Below are 12,870 nucleotides of genomic sequence, written 5' to 3'. Positions count from 1 at the left end.
AGAGCAGGTGCTTCCACTGACTTGGTATGGAAGGTGTGTGTTTGGGAGCAAAACAAGAAGTGAGTCTGTTATCAAAGGGACATTGGCACCTGATGCTTTGTTCGACAGGAAGTAGCCACTTGAGAGACATTGACGCATGTGTGGATCTCCAGTTCTGCCCCGGCTATTGGAAGTGATGCGTGGTGTGGTCATGGCGAATAGGGTGTGATGTGGGCTCGCGAAGATGCAGTGTCTCGACTGGCGCGTCTGCACTGCGGTTGGTGTGCAGATGCGACCAGAAGTTTTTAAATAGTGTAATTACGTGCAGTGAGTTATGTTGACGTCGATTTCTGCATCATTGAAAAAAGGTGTATTTCTGTACTTAATTCTGTCTTTTCAATGTATTTTACAAGACCTGCATATTCCAAAAGTAAATAAACAAGACAACACTTCCAATATGCAGCACTAATTACGAAATTGGAACATGTAGTTGATGGGTGGTGTAATAGTTGCACCTTCACACAAACAGTTCTGCACAGACTGAGCGATTTTCCCACCAATTTTTTTCTGGGATGGGGAGCGGGGAAATAGGGAAGGGGAGGGGAGGGCTGAGGGATTATTCAGGAATGGAAGGGGTTAATTAATTTATCAGTTTCGTTAATTACTCATTTAATTTGGTGTCAAGAGTGTGCTTGTATTAGCAGTGGGAGGGGGAAAGAATTGCGGATTTCCAAGAGCAAGGGACAAGGAGGAGGAGGGGGTTGAGCGTTTCTCGGGAGGACTGATTATCCCAAGCGGGGTCATAGATAAACACTCAAATGGTCATGAATCAATCAGTTTTTTCGTGAATGTATTCAACCCACACGAATAAAGTGGCATAGAACTGGCTGTGCCCTACTACTGACTGTACTGTCGTGGTTCCTATTGTTGAGTAGCATAGCGGACTAATTTCTAGTATGATTGTCTGCAACGCGAGATCTCGACTTATACACTCCTGGAAATGGAAAAAAGAACACATTGACACCGGTGTGTCAGACCCACCATACTTGCTCCGGACACTGCGAGAGGGCTGTACAAGCAATGATCACACGCACGGCACAGCGGACACACCAGGAACCGCGGTGTTGGCCGTCGAATGGCGCTAGCTGCGCAGCATTTGTGCACCGCCGCCGTCAGTGTCAGCCAGTTTGCCGTGGCATACGGAGCTCCATCGCAGTCTTTAACACTGGTAGCATGCAGCGACAGCGTGGACGTGAACCGTATGTGCAGTTGACGGACTTTGAGCGAGGGTGTATAGTGGGCATGCGGGAGGCCGGGTGGACGTACCGCCGAATTGCTCAACACGTGGGGCGTGAGGTCTCCACAGTACATCGATGTTGTCGCCAGTGGTCGGCGGAAGGTGCACGTGGCCGTCGACCTGGGACCGGACCGCAGCGACGCACGGATGCACGCCAAGACCGTAGGATCCTACGCAGTGCCGTAAGGGACCGCACCGCCACTTCCCAGCAAATTAGGGACACTGTTGCTCCTGGGGTATCGGCGAGGACCATTCGCAACCGTCTCCATGAAGCTGGGCTACGGTCCCGCACACCGTTAGGCCGTCTTCCGCTCACGCCCCAACATCGTGCAGCCCGCCTCCAGTGGTGTCGCGACAGGCGTGAATGGAGGGACGAATGGAGACGTGTCGTCTTCAGCGATGAGAGTCGCTTCTGCCTTGGTGCCAATGATGGTCGTATGCGTGTTTGGCGCCGTGCAGGTGAGCGCCACAATCAGGACTGCATACGACCGAGGCACACAGGGCCAACACCCGGCATCATGGTGTGGGGAGCGATCTCCTGCACTGGCCGTACACCATTGCTGATCGTCGAGGGGACACTGAATAGTGCACGGTACATCCAAACCGACATCGAACCCATCGTTCTACCATTCCTAGACCGGCAAGGGAACTTGATGTATCCCGTGCCACCCAACGTGCTCTAGAAGGTGTAAGTCAACTACCCTGTCCAGCAAGATCTCCGGATCTGTCCCCCATTGAGCATGTTTGGGACTGGATGAAGCGTCGTCTCACGCGGTCTGCACGTCCAGCACGAACGCTGGTCCAACTGAGGCGCCAGGTGGAAATGGCATGGCAAGCCATTCCACAGGACTACATCCAGCATCTCTACGATCGTCTCCATGGGAGAATAGCAACCTGCATTGCTGCGAAAGGTGGATATACACTGTACTAGTGCCGACATTGTGCATGCTCTGTTGCCTGTGTCTATGTGCCTGTGGTTCTGTCAATGTGATCATGTGATGTATCTGACCCCAGGAATGTGTCAATAAAGTTTCCCCTTCCTGGGACAATGAATTCACGGTGTTCTTATTTCAATTTCCAGGAGTGTATATATTAAGTGAGATCTGACACACAACCTCTACATCAAGAGAGTTTGTAGGGTGTAAGCCTCCTACTTCGAGCGCTTCAGCATGCAGTATTTCAGCAATTCACTGCCGATATGTTTGGGTTCTCAAAAGAACGTGTTACCTGTCATGCATATTCGCCTGACAGCCACCCACCGAAAGTGCATAGGACGCTTTTGGTCGCAAACCTGTTTGTCATGGTACTACAGCAACCAATGTTAATTTTTTGTGCACTTCCATAATACCACGTGTGGGAAGATTTCCTGGCGATATATCCAGAACGTCTGATTCCATGCTACGATCTTGGTTCTGATTGCAGAACGTAGAAACTTCATAGACACTGAATTTACAAAATAAGTATGTCTGCGGCTCTGTAGGCCTACTTGTTTGTGTTTTGTGGTGTCTGTAATCTGTGGCATGAAGTACTTGTCAGAAACATGAATACTTCTTGGTGCTGTCATTTTCACAAGCATTAATATATGACCAGCAAACTAGTATGATGTACGACTGCTTTTGTCTCTAGGACCAGCCTGAATCATTTTTATGAATGGATGAATGTAAGTGTTAAATGTTCAGTGAGATGTAGGGGCATTCCTCGAGAAGGAACTGTCAAATGGTTCAAATGGCTCTGAGCACTATGGGACTTAACATCTGTGGTCAACAGTCCCCTAGAACTTAGAACTTCTTAAACCTAACTAGCCTAAGGACATCACACACAGCGGTCACGCGGTTCCAGACTGAAAAGGAACTGTCCGTCATTGTTTTTCCAACGTAATCTAATAAGGCGGATAATATTCAAATTCAGCGATTGTGGATGATACAATACACGTCTTCCACATTAGAAATGAATCCGTTCATGTAGCTTCCTGACAGACTGAAACTGTGCTGGGACTCGAACTGCGACGCTTACTTTTTACGGAAATCTTCGTGCCGACTGAGTCATCTAAGATAGGGATATGCGGTAATCATTGATAACGAAAAATTTTTAGTGCTGAGAGTTTTAACTTCATTGATGCAATAAAGGTAGTTAATTATGACGTCTTTAAAATACCTCAATGTCGATATTAAAAGCAAAAGTTCGACCTTATATGTCAGAATTTTTTTTTTTTTTTTTTTTTTTTTTTTTTTTTTTACTTAAACGATACTCTTTCTCGACATTTGTCATACACGTAATACACGTAATCTCACTAACTCAAAAGTTCAGTACGGAAATGTCTTTTAACAAATCCATAATGGCGTCAGGTGGCACGTGGAGGCAGCGAACATATATTTTGTTAATGAAAGTCCGTTGACTGTCTGTACGTCGATTTTTGAGATTTTTATTCCCGATACGTATTTCAGAGCGAAACCTCCGCCGTCACGGTTTTCAAGGTTTTTCATCACGACCTGGCGAAGAAAAGACGCACCCGAAGGAGGTTATGATGTTTTATAAATGAAAAAAAACATAAGACCGCTAGAAAAAAAGGAGAGCGCTATAAAATACCTCCATATTGCAAAGATCTGCTTCGCTGGAGGTCCATGCTGAAGTTCCTCTTAAGAATTTTGGTTTTCATTCTACAAATATATCAGTAACAAACAGAAGTGTGAAAACACTGGTAATAAACATGCTTCGTGGCCAAAATGTTATGACCGACTCCGTAACAGCCGTTTGGACCATCTTTGGAATGCAACACAACGGTTATTCTGCATGGTACAGAACGACGAAGTTTCCGCAATTCCCGTATATTACGTGCCGGTAGTTTGTGGGCGCAGAGTGGCGCCTGACAGCGTCCTGTATGTTTTCCATCGGGTTCAGATCAGGCAAATCTGGAGGCCAAAACATCGACGTGAGTTCACTATCATGCTCGTCAAACTAGTGTAATACGATTCTGACCTTGGGACACGAACAGTTTCCTGTTGGAAGATGCCAGGAGGGGAAGACACCAAGCATGAAGAGATGCAGGTGGGCCGCAATGGTGATCACGTAGTCGACAACTGCCATGGTGCCTCCGAGCACTACCACAGGGTCCGTGGAAGTTCACATGAATTTCACTCATAGAATTCATCCGTCCGGGCGACACGTTTCCATTAATGCATAGTCCAATCTTGATGATCCCATGTGCACTGCAGTCGTAATTGACGATGTGTTAAGTGTTCAGGGGACCCGAACAGCGTCGCGGCTTTCAAGATGTTGGTTCCCAGCCGCCGTGTCATAAGAATCTGATTTTGCCAAAGTCGCTTATGTCATATCCCTTGTGGGCCTGGTACTTAGGTTGTATCCAATAACTAGCTCACATTGAAAGTCACCGGCTCTCCTGACCGCCCCGTTCTGCTGTTGCTGCTTCTATACTGACTACACGCTACCTGCCTCCTTTTACGTATACTGCCTGATCCGCGTTTCGTGACGCGTTCAATTTCGCAGTACGTAGTGGTGTCCCGATATTTTGATCAGATAGTGTAGTCAGTAGTTGGCTCTGAGCACTATGGGACTCAACTGCTGAGGTCATTAGTCCCCTAGAACTTAGAACTAGTTAAACCTAACTAACCTAAGGACATCACAAACATCCGTGCCCGAGGCAGGATTCGAACCTGCGACCGTAGCGGTCTTGCGGTTCCAGACTACAGCGCCTTTAACTGCACGGCCACTTCGGCCGGCAGTCAGTAGTTCTCCAGCTCTAGAGCAGTGAGCAGTAATCACTATATACAGAACTTAGTTCATACGGGGTCGTAGTTTTATTAAATGTTTCCATGTGGACGTGAAAATTAACTGATTCCTTTATATCTGTTTTGAGTAATAGTCTTTAATTTCTTTGTTTGTGTGATTTACCAGCGTTAGTGTCCCACACCGGCCCTTTGTGAAAGTGTCGCCTTTTTAAATTTCCGCAAGCGACTGCTAGATGGCGTTTTTGAGATGTACGTTAATGTTGTATTAAAGTTTGTCATTTATTATTTTTAACATGATGCCAGTTCAGAAATTGTTTACAGTGAGCATTCAAAGAAACAATTTCATGCAAACATGGGAATTTCCAGTTGAGGTTATCATTCGATGAGTCTGTGGTTTTCATAGCGGCTGTCAACAGTCTGCTCCAGAAAAGACTGTTTACAATTAGTTTGCAATATTTCAAATGGCCCTGAGCACTATGGGACTTAACATCTGTGGTCATCAGTCCCCTAGAACTTAGAACAACTTAAACCTAGCTAACCTAAGGACATCACACACATCCATGCCCGAGACAGGATTCGAACCTGCGACCGTAGCGGTCACCCAGTTCCAGACTGAAGCGCCTAGAACCGCACGGCTACACTGGCCGGCGTCCATATTGCCCCCAGGTATCTGATTGCTGTTCCTATATCCTAGGTGGTAGTCATTTTGACCTCCAAATTTCTGGACACTGCGTCTTTCATTTTCATGACTCACAATTCACAGCAGCATGTGCAACAAATGGGTATTTTGCACTACTTAAAACCTATAGAGCACAGATAGTATGCAGTTGTCAATACCGCCAATGTAGGATTGGAACGATTTTCATCTACCCAAGCGAACATGTAAGTACTCTCATCCCTCCACATTTTTGTCGTATTTTCATCACGTTTACGTATTTTCAATCAATTTACATAATTTCTCCTGATCCTATCAGCCAGTACATTGCAGCATGATTCTCAGTTTCTGTATCATTGCTAAACCACCCTCTCCATTACTCTGCGAGTACACACACCAGTTCAACCCCAACCCTGCCTCCCTCAAATTGTTGAAGGACACTGCATGCAGCTGAGGTGAAATTTGAAATTTTCAGCTACATCCAACGTAATGGACCTCCTGCCAAATGACCTGCCTGTGCCAGTATCCACCAACAGGATACAAGGAAAACATCCAGAAAGGGGGAGACTAAGGTCTGGAAACTGGGCCGTTGCAGGACTGAATCCCAGAATTTCCCATCAAATATTCCATTCCTAGTATCCACCAATAGTATGTAAGGAAAAAGTGTCTCACGCCCAGTGTATCGACTTAATTAATTAGCCAATCAATCTGATAGAGTGGGGGGCCACGACATCCACAGCTGGCTTCTTACCAGGTATTCACTGCTTTGTTCAGGACAAAAAAGGGAAGAGGGGTTAGTGCGGTACATGACAGATTCTCCCTGGGCAGAAAGTAGCCATCCGAGAGAGAGAGAGAGAGAGAGAGAGAGAGAGAGAGAGAGAGAGAGAGAGAGAGAGAGAGAGAGAGAGACGGAGGGAGAGAGAGAACGTGTTTCAACCAGAATTTCTCAGGTATCAATATCAAAGAGCTGCTGCCACCTGACGCTTTGCTCGACAAGAAATAACCAGAGGGGGAGTGGAAGGGGAGGGGGGGACTGGAGGGAGAAGAGATAAGGAGGTTGCTTCTCCCAGCCTCCTCTGTCGCCGGTATTGTGAACTACCTCAGTCAGTATCTGCACAGTAGGACGAATACACAGAGCAGGTGCTTCCACTGACTTGGTATGGAAGGTGTGTGTTTGGGAGCAAAACAAGAAGTGAGTCTGTTATCAAAGGGACATTGGCACCTGATGCTTTGTTCGACAGGAAGTAGCCACTTGAGAGACATTGACGCATGTGTGGATCTCCAGTTCTGCCCCGGCTATTGGAAGTGATGCGTGGTGTGGTCATGGCGAATAGGGTGTGATGTGGGCTCGCGAAGATGCAGTGTCTCGACTGGCGCGTCTGCACTGCGGTTGGTGTGCAGTTGCGACCAGAAGTTTTTAAATAGTGTAATTACGTGCAGTGAGTTATGTTGACGTCGATTTCTGCATCATTGAAAAAAGGTGTATTTCTGTACTTAATTCTGTCTTTTCAATGTATTTTACAAGACCTGCATATTCCAAAAGTAAATAAACAAGACAACACTTCCAATATGCAGCACTAATTACGAAATTGGAACATGTAGTTGATGGGTGGTGTAATAGTTGCACCTTCACACAAACAGTTCTGCACAGACTGAGCGATTTTCCCACCAATTTTTTTCTGGGATGGGGAGCGGGGAAATAGGGAAGGGGAGGGGAGGGCTGAGGGATTATTTAGGAATGGAAGGGGTTAATTAATTTATCAGTTTCGTTAATTACTCATTTAATTTGGTGTCAAGAGTGTGCTTGTATTAGCAGTGGGAGGGGGAAAGAATTGCGGATTTCCAAGAGCAAGGGACAAGGAGGAGGAGGGGGTTGAGCGTTTCTCGGGAGGACTGATTATCCCAAGCGGGGTCATAGATAAACACTCAAATGGTCATGAATCAATCAGTTTTTTCGTGAATGTATTCAACCCACACGAATAAAGTGGCATAGAACTGGCTGTGCCCTACTACTGACTGTACTGTCGTGGTTCCTATTGTTGAGTAGCATAGCGGACTAATTTCTAGTATGATTGTCTGCAACGCGAGATCTCGACTTATACACTCCTGGAAATGGAAAAAAGAACACATTGACACCGGTGTGTCAGACCCACCATACTTGCTCCGGACACTGCGAGAGGGCTGTACAAGCAATGATCACACGCACGGCACAGCGGACACACCAGGAACCGCGGTGTTGGCCGTCGAATGGCGCTAGCTGCGCAGCATTTGTGCACCGCCGCCGTCAGTGTCAGCCAGTTTGCCGTGGCATACGGAGCTCCATCGCAGTCTTTAACACTGGTAGCATGCAGCGACAGCGTGGACGTGAACCGTATGTGCAGTTGACGGACTTTGAGCGAGGGTGTATAGTGGGCATGCGGGAGGCCGGGTGGACGTACCGCCGAATTGCTCAACACGTGGGGCGTGAGGTCTCCACAGTACATCGATGTTGTCGCCAGTGGTCGGCGGAAGGTGCACGTGGCCGTCGACCTGGGACCGGACCGCAGCGACGCACGGATGCACGCCAAGACCGTAGGATCCTACGCAGTGCCGTAAGGGACCGCACCGCCACTTCCCAGCAAATTAGGGACACTGTTGCTCCTGGGGTATCGGCGAGGACCATTCGCAACCGTCTCCATGAAGCTGGGCTACGGTCCCGCACACCGTTAGGCCGTCTTCCGCTCACGCCCCAACATCGTGCAGCCCGCCTCCAGTGGTGTCGCGACAGGCGTGAATGGAGGGACGAATGGAGACGTGTCGTCTTCAGCGATGAGAGTCGCTTCTGCCTTGGTGCCAATGATGGTCGTATGCGTGTTTGGCGCCGTGCAGGTGAGCGCCACAATCAGGACTGCATACGACCGAGGCACACGGGGCCAACACCCGGCATCATGGTGTGGGGAGCGATCTCCTGCACTGGCCGTACACCATTGCTGATCGTCGAGGGGACACTGAATAGTGCACGGTACATCCAAACCGACATCGAACCCATCGTTCTACCATTCCTAGACCGGCAAGGGAACTTGATGTATCCCGTGCCACCCAACGTGCTCTAGAAGGTGTAAGTCAACTACCCTGTCCAGCAAGATCTCCGGATCTGTCCCCCATTGAGCATGTTTGGGACTGGATGAAGCGTCGTCTCACGCGGTCTGCACGTCCAGCACGAACGCTGGTCCAACTGAGGCGCCAGGTGGAAATGGCATGGCAAGCCATTCCACAGGACTACATCCAGCATCTCTACGATCGTCTCCATGGGAGAATAGCAACCTGCATTGCTGCGAAAGGTGGATATACACTGTACTAGTGCCGACATTGTGCATGCTCTGTTGCCTGTGTCTATGTGCCTGTGGTTCTGTCAATGTGATCATGTGATGTATCTGACCCCAGGAATGTGTCAATAAAGTTTCCCCTTCCTGGGACAATGAATTCACGGTGTTCTTATTTCAATTTCCAGGAGTGTATATATTAAGTGAGATCTGACACACAACCTCTACATCAAGAGAGTTTGTAGGGTGTAAGCCTCCTACTTCGGGCGCTTCAGCATGCAGTATTTCAGCAATTCACTGCCGATATGTTTGGGTTCTCAAAAGAACGTGTTACCTGTCATGCATATTCGCCTGACAGCCACCCACCGAAAGTGCATAGGACGCTTTTGGTCGCAAACCTGTTTGTCATGGTACTACAGCAATCAATGTTAATTTTTTGTGCACTTCCATAATACCACGTGTGGGAAGATTTCCTGGCGATATATCCAGAACGTCTGATTCCATGCTACGATCTTGGTTCTGATTGCAGAACGTAGAAACTTCATAGACACTGAATTTACAAAATAAGTATGTCTGCGGCTCTGTAGGCCTACTTGTTTGTGTTTTGTGGTGTCTGTAATCTGTGGCATGAAGTACTTGTCAGAAACATGAATACTTCTTGGTGCTGTCATTTTCACAAGCATTAATATATGACCAGCAAACTAGTATGATGTACGACTGCTTTTGTCTCTAGGACCAGCCTGAATCATTTTTATGAATGGATGAATGTAAGTGTTAAATGTTCAGTGAGATGTAGGGGCATTCCTCGAGAAGGAACTGTCAAATGGTTCAAATGGCTCTGAGCACTATGGGACTTAACATCTGTGGTCAACAGTCCCCTAGAACTTAGAACTTCTTAAACCTAACTAGCCTAAGGACATCACACACAGCGGTCACGCGGTTCCAGACTGAAAAGGAACTGTCCGTCATTGTTTTTCCAACGTAATCTAATAAGGCGGATAATATTCAAATTCAGCGATTGTGGATGATACAATACACGTCTTCCACATTAGAAATGAATCCGTTCATGTAGCTTCCTGACAGACTGAAACTGTGCTGGGACTCGAACTGCGACGCTTACTTTTTACGGAAATCTTCGTGCCGACTGAGTCATCTAAGATAGGGATATGCGGTAATCATTGATAACGAAAAATTTTTAGTGCTGAGAGTTTTAACTTCATTGATGCAATAAAGGTAGTTAATTATGACGTCTTTAAAATACCTCAATGTCGATATTAAAAGCAAAAGTTCGACCTTATATGTCAGAATTTTTTTTTTTTTTTTTTTTTTTTTTTTTTTTTTTTTTTACTTAAACGATACTCTTTCTCGACATTTGTCATACACGTAATACACGTAATCTCACTAACTCAAAAGTTCAGTACAGAAATGTCTTTTAACAAATCCATAATGGCGTCAGGTGGCACGTGGAGGCAGTGAACATATATTTTGTTAATGAAAGTCCGTTGACTGTCTGTACGTCGATTTTTGAGATTTTTATTCCCGATACGTATTTCAGAGCGAAACCTCCGCCGTCACGGTTTTCAAGGTTTTTCATCACGACCTGGCGAAGAAAAGACGCACCCGAAGGAGGTTATGATGTTTTATAAATGAAAAAAAACATAAGACCGCTAGAAAAAAAGGAGAGCGCTATAAAATACCTCCATATTGCAAAGATCTGCTTCGCTGGAGGTCCATGCTGAAGTTCCTCTTAAGAATTTTGGTTTTCATTCTACAAATATATCAGTAACAAACAGAAGTGTGAAAACACTGGTAATAAACATGCTTCGTGGCCAAAATGTTATGACCGACTCCGTAACAGCCGTTTGGACCATCTTTGGAATGCAACACAACGGTTATTCTGCATGGTACAGAACGACGAAGTTTCCGCAATTCCCGTATATTACGTGCCGGTAGTTTGTGGGCGCAGAGTGGCGCCTGACAGCGTCCTGTATGTTTTCCATCGGGTTCAGATCAGGCAAATCTGGAGGCCAAAACATCGACGTGAGTTCACTATCATGCTCGTCAAACTAGTGTAATACGATTCTGACCTTGGGACACGAACAGTTTCCTGTTGGAAGATGCCAGGAGGGGAAGACACCAAGCATGAAGAGATGCAGGTGGGCCGCAATGGTGATCACGTAGTCGACAACTGCCATGGTGCCTCCGAGCACTACCACAGGGTCCGTGGAAGTTCACATGAATTTCACTCATAGAATTCATCCGTCCGGGCGACACGTTTCCATTAATGCATAGTCCAATCTTGATGATCCCATGTGCACTGCAGTCGTAATTGACGATGTGTTAAGTGTTCAGGGGACCCGAACAGCGTCGCGGCTTTCAAGATGTTGGTTCCCAGCCGCCGTGTCATAAGAATCTGATTTTGCCAAAGTCGCTTATGTCATATCCCTTGTGGGCCTGGTACTTAGGTTGTATCCAATAACTAGCTCACATTGAAAGTCACCGGCTCTCCTGACCGCCCCGTTCTGCTGTTGCTGCTTCTATACTGACTACACGCTACCTGCCTCCTTTTACGTATACTGCCTGATCCGCGTTTCGTGACGCGTTCAATTTCGCAGTACGTAGTGGTGTCCCGATATTTTGATCAGATAGTGTAGTCAGTAGTTGGCTCTGAGCACTATGGGACTCAACTGCTGAGGTCATTAGTCCCCTAGAACTTAGAACTAGTTAAACCTAACTAACCTAAGGACATCACAAACATCCGTGCCCGAGGCAGGATTCGAACCTGCGACCGTAGCGGTCTTGCGGTTCCAGACTACAGCGCCTTTAACTGCACGGCCACTTCGGCCGGCAGTCAGTAGTTCTCCAGCTCTAGAGCAGTGAGCAGTAATCACTATATACAGAACTTAGTTCATACGGGGTCGTAGTTTTATTAAATGTTTCCATGTGGACGTGAAAATTAACTGATTCCTTTATATCTGTTTTGAGTAATAGTCTTTAATTTCTTTGTTTGTGTGATTTACCAGCGTTAGTGTCCCACACCGGCCCTTTGTGAAAGTGTCGCCTTTTTAAATTTCCGCAAGCGACTGCTAGATGGCGTTTTTGAGATGTACGTTAATGTTGTATTAAAGTTTGTCATTTATTATTTTTAACATGATGCCAGTTCAGAAATTGTTTACAGTGAGCATTCAAAGAAACAATTTCATGCAAACATGGGAATTTCCAGTTGAGGTTATCATTCGATGAGTCTGTGGTTTTCATAGCGGCTGTCAACAGTCTGCTCCAGAAAAGACTGTTTACAATTAGTTTGCAATATTTCAAATGGCCCTGAGCACTATGGGACTTAACATCTGAGGTCATCAGTCCCATAGAACTTAGAACTACTTAAACCTAACTAACCTAAGGACATCACACACATCCATGCCCGAGGCAGGATTCGAACCTGCGACCGTAGCGGTCGCGCGGTTCTAGACTGAAGCGCCTAGAACCGCTCGGCCACTCCGGCCGGCTGCAATATTTCGAAGTGTTCGTTTTTCCTGCAGCGATGAAGTTCGTGAAGGTCAAACAAAATCCATGTTGCGCCAAGAAACATCGATGCTCTGCGTATCATGATTGAAGAGGATTGACAAGTGGCATACCGTGACAAAGAGCCATATATCGATGACTGGAGTAAATTAGTTTGTGAATGAATATTTAGCTATGACAACAATTTGTTCCCATTGTATTACGGACAATTTGACCAAATCTCAGAAGTACACTTCTGTGAATTTTTCAAGGAAATGTTCAAAAAATTCAATCGAGGAAATTCGAAATCCATAAACAGCATTGTACCGGGAAAAGAAACTTGTACATATTAGCACGGTTTGAAAACTAAGCAAAACTAAGCTACGGTCA

This window comes from Schistocerca americana, chromosome 6, assembly GCF_021461395.2.
Source record: "Schistocerca americana isolate TAMUIC-IGC-003095 chromosome 6, iqSchAmer2.1, whole genome shotgun sequence".
In the NCBI taxonomy this organism is placed as follows: domain Eukaryota; kingdom Metazoa; phylum Arthropoda; class Insecta; order Orthoptera; family Acrididae; genus Schistocerca; species Schistocerca americana.
The sequence above is the reverse complement of the archived record's forward strand: the minus strand, read 5'-3'. Positions refer to the sequence as shown.